A 13,757-nucleotide genomic window follows, 5' to 3' on the forward strand; every position below is an offset into this window, starting at 1 on the left:
TTGAAAACAAGGCCTTTAAAGAGGTTACTAAGAATAAATGATGTCACTGGTGTTGGGTCCTAATCCAATATGACTGGTATCCTTATAAAAACAGGAGATTAGGATACATAGAGGAAAGACTGAACATCTATAAATCAAGGACAGAAGGCTCAGAAGACACCAATCTTACTGATCACCTTGGTCTCAAACTTATAGCCTCCAGGACCATGAGGAAATAACAAACTATTCATTTTTAGCCTTTGTTATGGCAGCCCTAGCCAACTAAAACAGACTATAAAAGCTTCAAATACCAGTTCTATAACTTACTAATTATATGAATTTGACATTATATTTACTTCATATTTGTTCTATTTACTTATCTATAAAATGGGTATTTTACTAGAACCTACCACATAGTATTATGAGGATTAAATATAAAAGAATTACAATGGTGACTAACTTGATAATGTTAGCTATTATAATTTTTATAAGTAATCCTTGAAAGCCTCTTGGGTACACTGTAGACACAGAAGCTCAGTATTTATAGAGCTTATTCTGCACTGAGAATGTCACATCAGACATTTTGAAGGTCTAAAAATAGAATTGAAAAATAGCACTGATTTGGAAAGAGTTTAGGGTCAAACCGAGAGACATTTTTGTTTGAATTTGGTTAAGCATAGGAGCTAAGAATTGCAAGACTCCAAGTGGTAAGCTGAAGCATTACAGGTCTCAGTATAAAAGTCATGTTCTAAAGATTCAGATCCATTGGAGCTAAAATATTTTGGCAATTTGGCTTTGGTGGCCAGAAGAAAAAACCTCAAAAGGAATAGCAACAGATATTGACAAAAATGAAATTTATGGGATAAAAAGAAAAAGAGCAAGAAACTCACATGGAATTAAAGAGAGTAATAGGATTATAACATAACATTAAATTTCCAGTTCATCATCTTGGGAAAGGCATGATACAACTGGTAGGCAGTTATCGATCTATTTTATCATTAGTATTTGGGTATACACATTATTTTATCATCTTTAAGTGAATCTAGAAAAAAAATTATGGTGCTAACATGTATACTGAAAGCATGGTACTTATCTAAAGCTTCTAGTTCAGATTTTCGTCTATTACATAGTGTTGAATTTTTTTCTTTTTTAAAGTTTTACTATTAATCTCTAAGCTCAATGAGTACTTTGCCACGTCTAAAAGAAGGAAATTTCATTTTAACTGCTGATTTATGGTGTACCAGTGGAAGACAGGAGAGACAAAGCCTGACAACCAGAAAAGAAAAAAAATAAATTGAAGAATCTTTCTAATTTTCTGCTCAGCAGTGGCTAATATTGTTGCCCTCTTGTTGTTGATTACTTCCATCCACTCAATTTGGCTGATCTCCAGGGGGCCTACCCTTCTGTCCACTAAAACCTGGCAGTCTGTTTTTTTTTGTCGTGGTTTTTTGTTTTATCTTTAACTGATGTGCTTTCATTTTGTTTTATTTTATTTTGGTTGTTTTTCATTTTGGGTGAGTTTACAGCACACTGATACCAAAGAAAATGAATGAAGAAAGAAAACATTAGAATAAAACTATGGTGGAGGAGAAGGGGGACAACAAACTGTACAGGAATTCTGATAGTTTTCTATTTCCTTTTCTTGAAGTTTCCTTTTTGTAAGTAGTATTCTCAATTGTAAATCAACAAAATATTGACAATAACTAGGATCTGCAAATGGATTTTTGTTACTAAACATTCTTTACTAGATTTCCAACTGTATTTCCCCAGTGGAGAACTTGCATAATCTCAGGGAGAGGTTTGAGAGCCAGATTTTTCTCAGGAGAACAGTATTTCCTGAATAAATACATTGTGGGAATGCAAATATTTGGGCAATTTCCCAGGGGAGGTCTAAGGCTGTGTAACTGTACATTTGTCACATACCAAATTCTAACAAGTCGGCACAGAGCCTGCTTTATCTCTTTATTAACGTCCCTGCTGGGTTCCACATTTTTGGGATGTCGAGTCATCACTGTAAAGATTATTTTGGCATTAAATTTCTTTATATATGATATAAAATTAAAAAGATAAAATTTTGTAAATTTGGCTATATGGTGAATATATACTACATTTATTTAAAGCAATAATATTAGAAGTGCAAAGATGTATCATTATAAAACATCATTTTTTATAAAGATTTACTATTTTCACAGTGGTTTCTTATCTGTTAGATTACATATTGACAGTAATACTGTGCAAGTATGTTGAATAGTGCTATGCAGGTACATTGAATTTATCTTAGAGCTACATAATATATTTTTCAGCATGATATGACTAGATGGCTAGTAAGTGACAAAGGCAGAACTAGAACCTGGGCTACATTATCCCAGAGCATCCTGAAAATAAACAAAATATATGAAATGGAGTCCAAACCCCAACCCAGGAAAATATAATAAAGAAATATATTAATTACTTAAATTTTTCTATATTTATTTTTTAAAATATTACCTTAATTCAACTTGAAGAAGATGTTTGGAATTATCACAAAGCAAACTACAGGATAAAAACTGGTTTCTCTGATTTGTTAATTCTACAAATAGAACTCATTAACAAATATATATTTTTACTTTGATCATTAATATAATTTTTGATTCAGTGAGTTGCCTAAATGTTTTCTATTTCTAAATAAAATTCTAAATTTCATTTGTATTTATTATCATAAAATACTTCTACATCACTCTATCCACATGTATGTAGGAATCTGGGTTTCAGCCCAAACCCTAATTAACCTCATTAGAGAAGGGCATAGGTCACAAAGCTTAGAAACCTGGAGAATTGCCTCTCACACCTGGGAATAGGGCACAGAAGTTCACCTAACAGTCAAACCCTGAATGAATGGATTAGTACAAGCCTAAACAAGAGAATGTCTAAAGAGATACTTGAAGATCTGTTAAGTATTATATTTACTTTCCCTTCAAATTTGAAAGGAAATACAAAGCATTTAATACCAGTTTTTTTAAAAAAAATCCTGGCTAAAGAGTTGAAAAGAGCAAACCCTGTTTTATTTCAGCCTCCTTTCAAACATGTCATTACAGTCAATTCAATTATCTGGGATTAAGTGTTATATGTAGATTAAGTCTGTTTAGATTTGCTCTGTAGATGCCATTTTATTACTATAGGGAGGTTAAATTACAGTTTGTCCTTCTAATTATAACAATCATAATGCAAATAGCAGTTTCTACTGTCGAATCTTTATTATTATTTTGCTTTTCTCATTTGTATCTCATACTCACCTTAAGAGAATGTTATCTTATGCTCATTTTATAAAGGTAAGAAACAATGGTTCAAAATAACAAAATAAATTGTCCAAAAAACAGCTTGGAAGTGGCAGTGTAAGTGTATCTGACCCTGAAGCAAAGGCCTTTAATCACTGCTCTATGCTATCAGATATTTTAAGATAGTGTTGGCAAAAAAAAAAAAAAAGTAAAAATCATATTTAAACACTGATGTATCAACTGAGTAGTGTGACTCATTTTAATAAAAATGGTAAGAATTTGAAAAAGGCAGTAAAGATTTGATACGGGCAGTCACCATCTTATAATGGAGTCATATTCCAAACTCTGTTGGTAGGACCAGTGTTTTGGAACTCTGAACATACAATATTATAAATGAAGTTTATGTTGATAGTTAACTGGTAAAAACAAACACGAATAAAAAAAGCCTCAATGCATAAGGATGAACTAGTCCAGATTTGAAGTTTAGCAAGAATGCTGCATTAGACCCAATTCAAGGTGGCTTTTATTTGCTATCACTTCCAAACAGCCAACAAGTCTTAGAATGGATCTTCTTCACCAGGTTAGTGAGGCTCTCAGGACCTATCTTAGTCTTTTAGGGCTGCTATAACAAAATATTACAGACTGTGTGGCTTAAACAACAGAAATTTGTATCTCACAGTTCTGAAGGCTAGGAAATCCAAGATCAAGGTGCTGGCTCAATGGTTCCTGGTGAGGGCTCTCTCTTGGCTTGCCACTGGTGGCTGCTTTCTCACTATGTCCTCACATGGCCTTTCTTGTCCTGTGTGCACATGGAGAGAAAGAAAGAGATATCTCTTCTCTAAGGCCTTCTTTAAGGCCATCAATACTATTGGATTAGGATTGAACACTTACTGTCTCATTTATGCTAATTACCCCCTAAAGCCTTACCTTCAAATAAAGTCACATGGTGGGTTAGGTCTGCAACATTTTGGGGAAACACAATTCAGAGCAGGAACATTCCTAGTGTTTCAAGGAAGTGTCTCTAACTTGGTTGCAAATTTGTCTCAGAAGCGGGGGTCACTGCCTTTCTATCAGTAGGCTGAAGCTGAAGATACATCAGCCCTAGAGTGTACTTTCTAATGTGCAATTCAATTCTTTCCTTTCCGCATAGCTACAGACTTTCATTCTCTGTTTCTTGTGGCATTATTAACCTTTAGGCAGGACTGGTCATACCACATTTCTATTGAAAATATAGCAATCGCCAACTTCTTATGTTGTACATTTTATGATAATTTGCCCAAATTATGGTGTTTGTTTATTCATTTATGGTTGTTTCTTAAGAGCAAATAACTGGTCTGGGAAAGTGACTGTTTTCTAGAAGTGTTCTCCAGTGAGAAAGTGTATTTTTTGCTCACAATAAGAAGGAAAGACTTGGCAGGGGAAACAGATCCTCACGTCGAATTCCTTCTCTACCCTTATTTCTCAACTGTAATTGCAAATCACATGTAAGAGAGCAGAAGGCACTGCCCTGGAGGTCAATTCTTGTAACCTGAAATTGAGTAATATATTTGTTTTCTGATTCAGTTAGTTGTGCAGACTAACTATGAAAGTACCCAGAAGGCTTATTTTGAAATCAGAGATCTTTTTCAGAATTCTGCATAATAAAATTCATATACTAAATATTCGAAGGGCCCCAATCTAAATATGTAATATTTACCACAAGATTTTAGGAAAATAATCAGTTATTATTACAAATATGAAAAAAGGTGGAAAGACATTCCCAATGGCAGCAGAGAGAAAACCTGATAAATCTGACTCATATTGTCAACATTATCTCTTCACTTTTGGCATCGTCCCCTGACTTAATCACATGAATGGAATGGAAATATTGCTTCTATACAAAATCTCTACTCAAATCGTGTCTTTCAGAGCATAAAATAGGTTCCTTCTTATGCTTTTTAAACCACTGTACCTCTTCCTGTGTTACACATTATATATTTATTTGCTTACTCTGTCTTTTCTCTCAAATGTAAGCTCTTTAAATATGGGAATCATGTTTGTTCTTTCTGGTACCTACTGGAACTCAATGGATATTTGTGGAATAAATCTTTTATGAATTAAAAATTGAGTAAAAATTGTTTTATTTTGTATTTTTTTAACAGAAAATAAAAGGTCACTGGAGAAATTTAAAACAAATACATAAGCTAAAGTTATTTTAAATGGTATGAATAAAAGTGAATATAATGGGTAATGGGTCTCAAGTATAAACTAATCCTTCATTAGAGAAGACAATTACTACTTAGCTAATCATTTTTTCCTTTCTTCCACCTTTGTTTCTTACAAAACCTGTCCATATTCTGTACTCACAAAATGTATTCTCAAAACTCCTAATAAATGGACAGTAATGGAGTCACAGCAGCATCCAGCCACAACTGACTTGCCAAGGAGTCAATACCTTTACAGATTCGGGCTAACTGCTGTCTGTAGAAAGGTGTGTGGTATAGAGTTCTACAGAGGGCCAATACTAGAGAGGCTGCTACAGTAAACTTAGCTGTTTATATTTTAGTTTCTGGCTTAGCTCATGACTGTAGTCTCTAAAATACTCTGTATTCTACCAAAGAATTCCAAATTGTGCTTTCAAGGTCTTATTATGTAAGATGTTTATTGTGTCTGAATGAATTCAGTCTCACAATGAATCATTAAAATGTGATGTATTTTATCAGCACCTTATTGATGTAATAGTTTCTTTTTACAGTTATTACAAAAGTGTCAATAACAAAAATATTCACAGAAATTTTTCTGTCTATTTTGCAACCATTTGACTATAAATAATTTTTCATAGTTTCAATTTTTCTATTTAAAAATATCTATAGCGTATTCCTCTTTTGATATGATTTATATGACCATGATAAGCTTACAAGTTCTATGTCAACCAAAAATTTTATTTTTCCTCGTCTCTGCAATGGGAAAAATTTAGAAAGGCTTACCAATGCAATCACCTAGAAATTGACTATTTTATTTATGTTTGATGCCATTTACAAAAATAGTTTATTTTTCATCTAAGTGATACATTGACATGTCTAAGACAACATTCTACTTGATATTATTAAAATTGTATTCATTATAGTCAAATAAAATTGTGCTATGACCATTTATAATACACTTAAATACTTTCTTCCAAAGGTAGAAATGATTGAGAGAATGAAGATTTCTTACCAATTGCTTTTATTTAATTTTTTTCAAAATTGGAGTATTCTATTTATTTTTAGCTACATATTTAACTGTTCTATTCTTTTAGTATTTAAAATATTAAAACTGTCTTTTTAGATTGGAAGAGTAATACATGTGTATTTTTCCAAATCATAAAACATAAAGCAGAATAAAGAAAATACAGAATAAGCATCAATCTACTTATTCAGAAACAATCTTTGATTGTATATGATTTCTTATGCATATTAATATGTATAAGTGTGTTTATACATGTGATCATATTTATATGAACATATGTGAATGATCATTGCACATATATTGTTTGGTAACCTCCTTTGTCATTGAATGAGATAATATTGATAACTTTTGAGTTGTAGGCAAGACGGCTGAATAGAAACAGCTCTGGTCTGCAGCTTCCAGTGAGATCAATGCAGAAGGCAGGTGATTTCTGCATTTCCAACTGAGGTACCTAGCTCATCTCATTGGGACTGGTTAGACAGTTGGTGTAACCCACAGAGGGTGAGCTGAAGCAGGATGGGGCACTGCCTCACCTGGGAAGCACGAGGGGTCAGGGAACTCCCTCCCCTAGCCAAGGGAAGCCATGAGGGACTATGCCATGAGGAACAGTGCATTCTGGCCCAGATACAACGCTTTCTCCATGGTCTCTGCAACCAGCAGACCAGGAGATTCCGTCGTGTGCCTATGCCACTGGGGCCCTGGGTTTCAAGAACAAAACTGGGCAGTCATTTGGGCAGTCACCTAGCTAGCTGCGGGAGTTTTCTTTTCTGCTGTGGGAGTCTGGAATGCCAGTGAGACAGAACCCTCATCCCCTGGAAAGGGGGCTTAAGCCAGGGAGCCAAGTGGTCCAGCTGAGTGGATAGCAGCCCCATGGAACCCAGTAAGCTAAGATCCACTGGCTTGAAATTCTCGCTGCCAGCACAGCAGTCTGAAGTCCACCTGGGATTCTCCAGCTTGATCGGGGGAGGGGCATCCACCATTACAGGCTTGAGTAGCTGGTTTTCCCTTTACAGTGTAAACAAAGCCTCAGGGAAGTTCTAACTGGGTGGAGCCCAACACAGCTCCACAAACCCACTGTAGCCAGACTGCATCTCTAGATTCTTCCTCCCTGGGCAGGGCATCCCTGAAAGAAAAACAGTAGCCCCAGTCAGGGGCTTATAGATCAAAATTCCATCTCCCTGGGACAGAGCACCTGGGGAAGGGGTGGATGTGGGCACAGCTTCAGCAGACTTAAACATTCGTGCCTTCCGCTCAGGAGAGAGCAGCAGATCTCCCAGCACAGTGTTCGAGCTCTGCTAAGGGATAGACTGCCTCTTCAAGTGGGTCCCTGACCCCCGTGCCTCCTGACTGGGAGACATCTCCCAGCAAAGGTCAACAGACACTTCATACAGGAGAGCTCCAGCTGGCATATGGTGGGTGCCCCTCTGGGATGAAGCTTCCAGACAAAGGAACAGGCAGCAATCTTAGCTGTTTTACAACTTCCACTGGTGATACCCAGGAAAACAGGGTCTGGAGTGGACCGCAAGCAAACTCTAGCAGACCTGCAGCCGAGGGGCCTGACTGTAAAAAGGAAAACCAAGAAAAAGGAATAGCATTAACATCAACAAACAGGACATCCACACAGAAACCCCAGAAACCCATATGAAGGTCACCAACATCAAAGACCAAAGGTACATAAATCCACAAAGATGAGGAAAAATCAGTACAAAAAGGCTGGAAATTCCAAAAACCAGAACACCTCTTCTCCTCCAAAGTATCGCAACTCCTTGCCAGCAAGGGAACAAAACTGGATGAAGAATGAGTTTGATGAATTGACAGAAGTAGGCTTCAGAAGGTGGGTAATAACAAACTCCTCCAAGCTAAGGGAGCATGTTCTAACCCAATGCAAGGGAGCTAAGAACCTTAAAAAAAGGTTATAGAAATTGCTAACTAGAATAACCAGTTTAGAGTAGAACATAAATGACCTGATGGAGCTGAAAAACACAGCATGAGAACTTTGTGAAGCATACAAAAGTATCATAGGTGAAAGTATTGAGCAGAAGAAAGGATATCAGAGATTGAAGATCAACTTAAGGAAATAAAGCATGAAGACAAGGTTAAAGAAAAAAGAACTAAAAGGAATGAACAAAGGCTCCAAGAAATATGAGACTATATGAAAAGACCAAACCCACATTTGATTGGTGTACCTGAAAGTGACTGGGAGAATGGAAAGAAGTTGGAAACCACTCTTCAGGATCTTATCCAGGAGAACTTCCCCAACCTAGCAAGACAGGCCAACATTCAAATTCAGGAAATACAGAGAACACCACAAACATACTCCTTGAGAAGAGCAACCCAAAGACACATAATCATCAGATGCAACAAGGTTGAAATGAAGGAAAAAATGTTAAGAGCATTCAGAGAAAAAGGTTGGGATTCCCATAAAGGGAAGCCCATCAGATTAACAGTGAATCTCTCTGCAGAAACCCTACAAGCCAGAAGAGAGTGGGGGCCAATATTCCACATTCTTAAAGAAAAGAATTTTCAAGCCAGAATTTCAGATCAAGCAAAACTAAGCTTCATAAGTGAAGGATAAATTAAATATTTTACAGACAAGCAAATGCTGAGAGATTTTGTCACCACCAGGCCTGCCTTACAAGAGCTCCTGAAGGAGGAGCTAAATATGGAAAGAAACAACCAGTACCCGCCATGCAAAAACATACCAAATTGTAAAGACCATTGACACTATGAAGAAACTGCATCAATTAATAGGCAAAATAACCAGCTAACATCATAATGACAGGATCAAATTCACACATAGCAATATTAACTGTAAATGTAAGTGGGTTAAATGCCCCAGTTAAAAGACACAGACTGACAAATTGGATAAAGAGTCAAAACCCACTGGTGTGCTGTATTCAGAAGACCCATGTCACGTGCAAAAACACACATTGGCTGAAAACAAAGGGAGAGAGGAATATTGACCAAGCAAACGGAAAGCAAAAAAAAAAAAAAAAAAAAAAAAAAAAAAATCAGGGGTTGCAATGCTAGTCTCTAATAAAACAGACTTTAAACCAACAAAGACCAAAATAGTTGAAGATGGGCATTACATAATGGTAAAGGGATCAATGCAACAAGAACTAAACTATCCTAAATATATATGCACCTGATACAGGAGCACCCAGATTCATAAAGCAAGTTCTTAGAGATCCACAAAGAAATTTAGACTCCCACACAATAATAGTGGGAGACTTTAGCACCCCGCTGTCAATATTAGACAGATCAATGAGACAGAAGGTTAACAAGGATATCCAGTACCTGAACTCAGCTCTGCAACAAGCAAACCTAATAGACATCTACAGAACTCTCAACCCCAAATCATTCTTCTCAGCACTGCATACATTCTTCTCAGCACTACATCACAATTACTCTAAAATTCACCATATAATTGGAAGTAAAATACTCCTCAGCAAATGCAAAAGAATGGAAATCGTAACAGTCTCTCAGACCATAGTGCAATCAACTTAGAACTCAGGATTAAGAAACTCACTTAAAACCATACCACTATATGGAAACTGACCAACCAGCTCCTGAAGGACTACTGAGTAAATAACAAAATTAAGGCAGAAATAAAGAAGTTATTTGAAACCAATGAGAACAAAGACACAACATACCAAAATTTCTGGGACACAGCTAACGCAGTGTTTAGAGAGAAATTTATAGCACTAAATGCCCATAAGAGAAAGTGGGAATGATCTAAAGTTGACAACCAAACATCACAATTAAAAGAACTAGAGAATCCAGAGCAAACAAATTCAAAAGCTAGCACAAGACAAGAAATAACTAAGATCAGAGCAGAAATGAAGGAGACAGAGACAGGAAAATCTCTTCAAAAAATCACTGAATCCAGGAGCTGGTTTTTTGAAAAGATTAACAAAGTAGATAGACCGCTAGCCAGACTAATGAAGAAGAAAAGGGAGAAGAATCAAATAGACACAATACAAAATGATAAAGGGGATATCACGACTGATCCCACAGAAATACAAACTACCATCAAAGAATACTATAAAAATCTCTATGCAAATCAACTAGAAAATCTAGAAGAAATGGATAAATTCCTGGACATGTACAACCTCCCAAGCCTAAATCAGGAAGAAGACGAATGCCTGAGTAGACCAATAACAAGTTCTGAATTGAGGCAGTAATCAATAGACTACCAACCATAAAAAGCCCAGGACCAAAGAAATTCATAGCCGAATTCTACCAGAGGTACAAAGAGTAGCTGGTACTATTCCTTCTGAAACTATTCCAAACAATAGAAAAAGAGGGACTCCTCCCTAACTCATTTTATGAGGCCAGCATCATCCTGATACCAAAACCTGGAAGAAACACACACAAAAGAAGAAAAATTCAGGCCAATATCCCTGATGGACATTGATGCAAAAATCCTCAATAAAATACTGGCAAACAGAATCTAGCAGCACATCAAAAAGTTTATCCCCCACGATCAAGTCAGTTTCATCACTGGGATGCAAGACTGGTTCAACATACACAAATCAATAAACTTAATCCGTCACATAAACAGAACCAATGACAAAAACCACATGATTATCCCAATAGACGCAGAAAAGACCTTCAATAAAATTCAACATGGCTTTATGCTAAATACTCTCAATAAACTTGGTATTGATGGAATGTATCTCAAAATAATAAGAGCTATTTATGACAAAACCACAGCCAATAACATACTGAATGGGCAAAACCTAGACACATTCTCTTTGAAAACAGGCACAAGACAAAGATGCTCTCTCACCACTCCTATTCAACATAGTGTTGGAAGTTCCGGTCAGGGCAATCAGGCAAGTGAAAGAAATAAAGTGTATTGTAATAGGAAGACAGGAAGTCAAGTTTTTTCTGTTTGCAGATGACATGATTGTATATTTAGAAAACACCATTGTCTCAGCCCAAAATCTCCTTAAGCTGAAAATCAACTTCAGCAAAGTCTCAGGATACAAAATCAATGTGAAAAAATCACAAGCATTCTTATACACCAATAACAGACAAATAGTCAAATCATGAGTGAACTCCCATTCACAGTTGCTACAAAGAGAATAAAATATCTAGGAATACAACTCACAAGGGATGTGAAGGACCTCTTCAAAGAGATCTATAAACCACTGCTCAAGGAAATAAGAGAGGACACAAAAAAATGGAAAATCATTCCATGCTTGTGGATAGGAAGAATCAATATCATGAAAATGGCCATACTGCCCAAAGTAATTTATAGATTCAATGCTATTCCCATCAAGCTACCATTTACTTTCTTCACAGAATTAGAAAATCAAACTACTTTAAATTTCATATTGCACCAAAAAACAGCCTGTATAGCCAAGACAATCCTAAGCAAAAAGAACAAAGCTGGAGGCATCATGCTACCTGACTTCTAACTATACTACAAGGCTACAGTAACCAAAACAGCATGGTACTGGTACCAAAGCAGATATAAAGACCAATGGAACACAACAGAGGCCTCAGAGATAATGCCACACATCTACATCCATCTTATGTTTGATGCACCTGACAAAAGCCAGCAATGGGGAAAGGATTCCCTATTTAATAAATGGTGTTGGGAAAACTGGCTAGCCATATGCAGAAAACAGAAACTGGACCCCTTCCTTATACCTTGTATAAAAATTAACTCAAGATGCATTAAATTAAATGTAAGTCCTAAAAACATAAAACCCTAGAAGAAAACCTAGGCAATATCATTCAGGACATAGGCATGGCCGAAGACTTCATCACTAAAACACCAAAAGCAATGGCAACAAAAGCCAAAATTGACAAATGGGATCTAATTAAACCAAAGAGCTTCTGCACAGCAAAAGAAACTATCATCAGAGTGAACAGGCAACCTACAGAATGGGAGAGAAGTTTTGCAATCCATCCATCTGACAAAGGGCTAATATCCAGAATCTACAAAGAACTTAAACAAATTTACAAGAAAAAAAAAAAAAAAAAAAAACATCAGAAAGTGGTTGAAGGATATGAACAAACACTTCTCAAAAGAAGACATTTATGCAACCAACAAACACATGAAGAGAAGCTCATCATCACTGGTCATTAGAGAAATGCAAATCAAATTCACACCCATTAGAATAGCAATCATTAAAAAGTCAAGAAACAACAGATGCTGGAGAGGATGTGGAGTAACAGGAATGCTTTTGCACTGTTGGTGGGACTGTAAACTAGTTCAACCATTGTGGAAGACAGTGTGGTGATTCTTCAAGTATCTATAACCAAAAATACCATTTGACTCAGCAATCTCATTACTAGGTATATAACCAAAGGATTATAAATCATTCTACTATAAAGACATATGCACAAGTATGTTCATTGCAGCACTATTCACAATAGCAAAGACTTGGAACCAACTCAAATGCCTGACCATGATAGACTGGATAAAGAAAATGTGGCACATATAAACCATGGAATACTCTGCTGCCATAAAAAAGGATGTGTTCATGTCCTTTGCAGGGAAATCAATGAAGCTGGAAACCATCATTCTCAACAAACTAACACAGGAACAGAAAACCAAACACTGCATATTCTCTCTCACAAGTGGGAGTTGAACAATGAGAACACATCGACACGAGGGGAACATCACACACCCTGGCCTGTTGGGGGTTTGTGGGACTAAGGGAGGGATAGCATTAGGAGAAATACTTAATGTAGATGATGGATTGATGGGTGCAGCAAACCACTATGGTACTTGTATACCTATGTGACAAACCTGCACGTTCTGCACATGTACCCCAGAACTTAAAATATAATAAAAAAATTAATAACTTTCCAAACTGACTTGCATAACCTCATTTAATGGCTGCATAATTTTTTGGGGGATATTTAAAAATTTATGTTATCATTCTCATATCTTTGGGCAATATCTATTTTTGCAATTACAAGTATTCATGCCAAAGTGTTTTTGTAGTTTAATATTTCAAAACTTTGAAAGTTACTTATTTATGGTAAATTCACAGGAGAAGAATTATTGGGCTTAATATTTAAACATTTTAATAATATTAATGTGTATTAAAAATTGTCATTCAGAGATATAAAATCAACATACACTTATGAGCATATGAAAGTGTTTATTTGTACCTTTGCCTAAATGGAGTGTGTGTGTGTGTGTATGTGTATGTTCTTTCAAATTTTATCAGTTGTTCATTTGGATTTCAGTAAACATTAAGTGATTGCTACTTGGACAGAATAATGTCTGTGAGTACATTAGAGAAATATTTTACAGAGTGTGAGAATGCAAAGTAAGGACCAGTGATAATA

At 36.0% G+C, this 13,757-nt stretch overlaps 1 protein-coding gene across 2 annotated transcripts in view; it reads right to left on the bottom strand.

The window, feature by feature from the left end:
* Positions 1 to 13,757, bottom strand: part of TFPI (tissue factor pathway inhibitor) — a 96,228-nt gene that overhangs the window by 67,164 nt on the left and 15,307 nt on the right. The window contains exon 2 of one of the 2 annotated variants that reach the window (XM_023212400.2): positions 3,911 to 4,032. The exons of the other annotated variant lie outside the window; for it this stretch is intronic. The gene's annotated coding sequence lies outside the window, so the exon portion shown is untranslated. The remainder of the gene's footprint in view (positions 1 to 3,910; positions 4,033 to 13,757) is intronic. 2 annotated transcript variants of the gene reach the window in all.

The sequence above is a fragment of the Piliocolobus tephrosceles genome, chromosome 11 (assembly GCF_002776525.5).
Source record: "Piliocolobus tephrosceles isolate RC106 chromosome 11, ASM277652v3, whole genome shotgun sequence".
NCBI lineage: Eukaryota > Metazoa > Chordata > Mammalia > Primates > Cercopithecidae > Piliocolobus > Piliocolobus tephrosceles.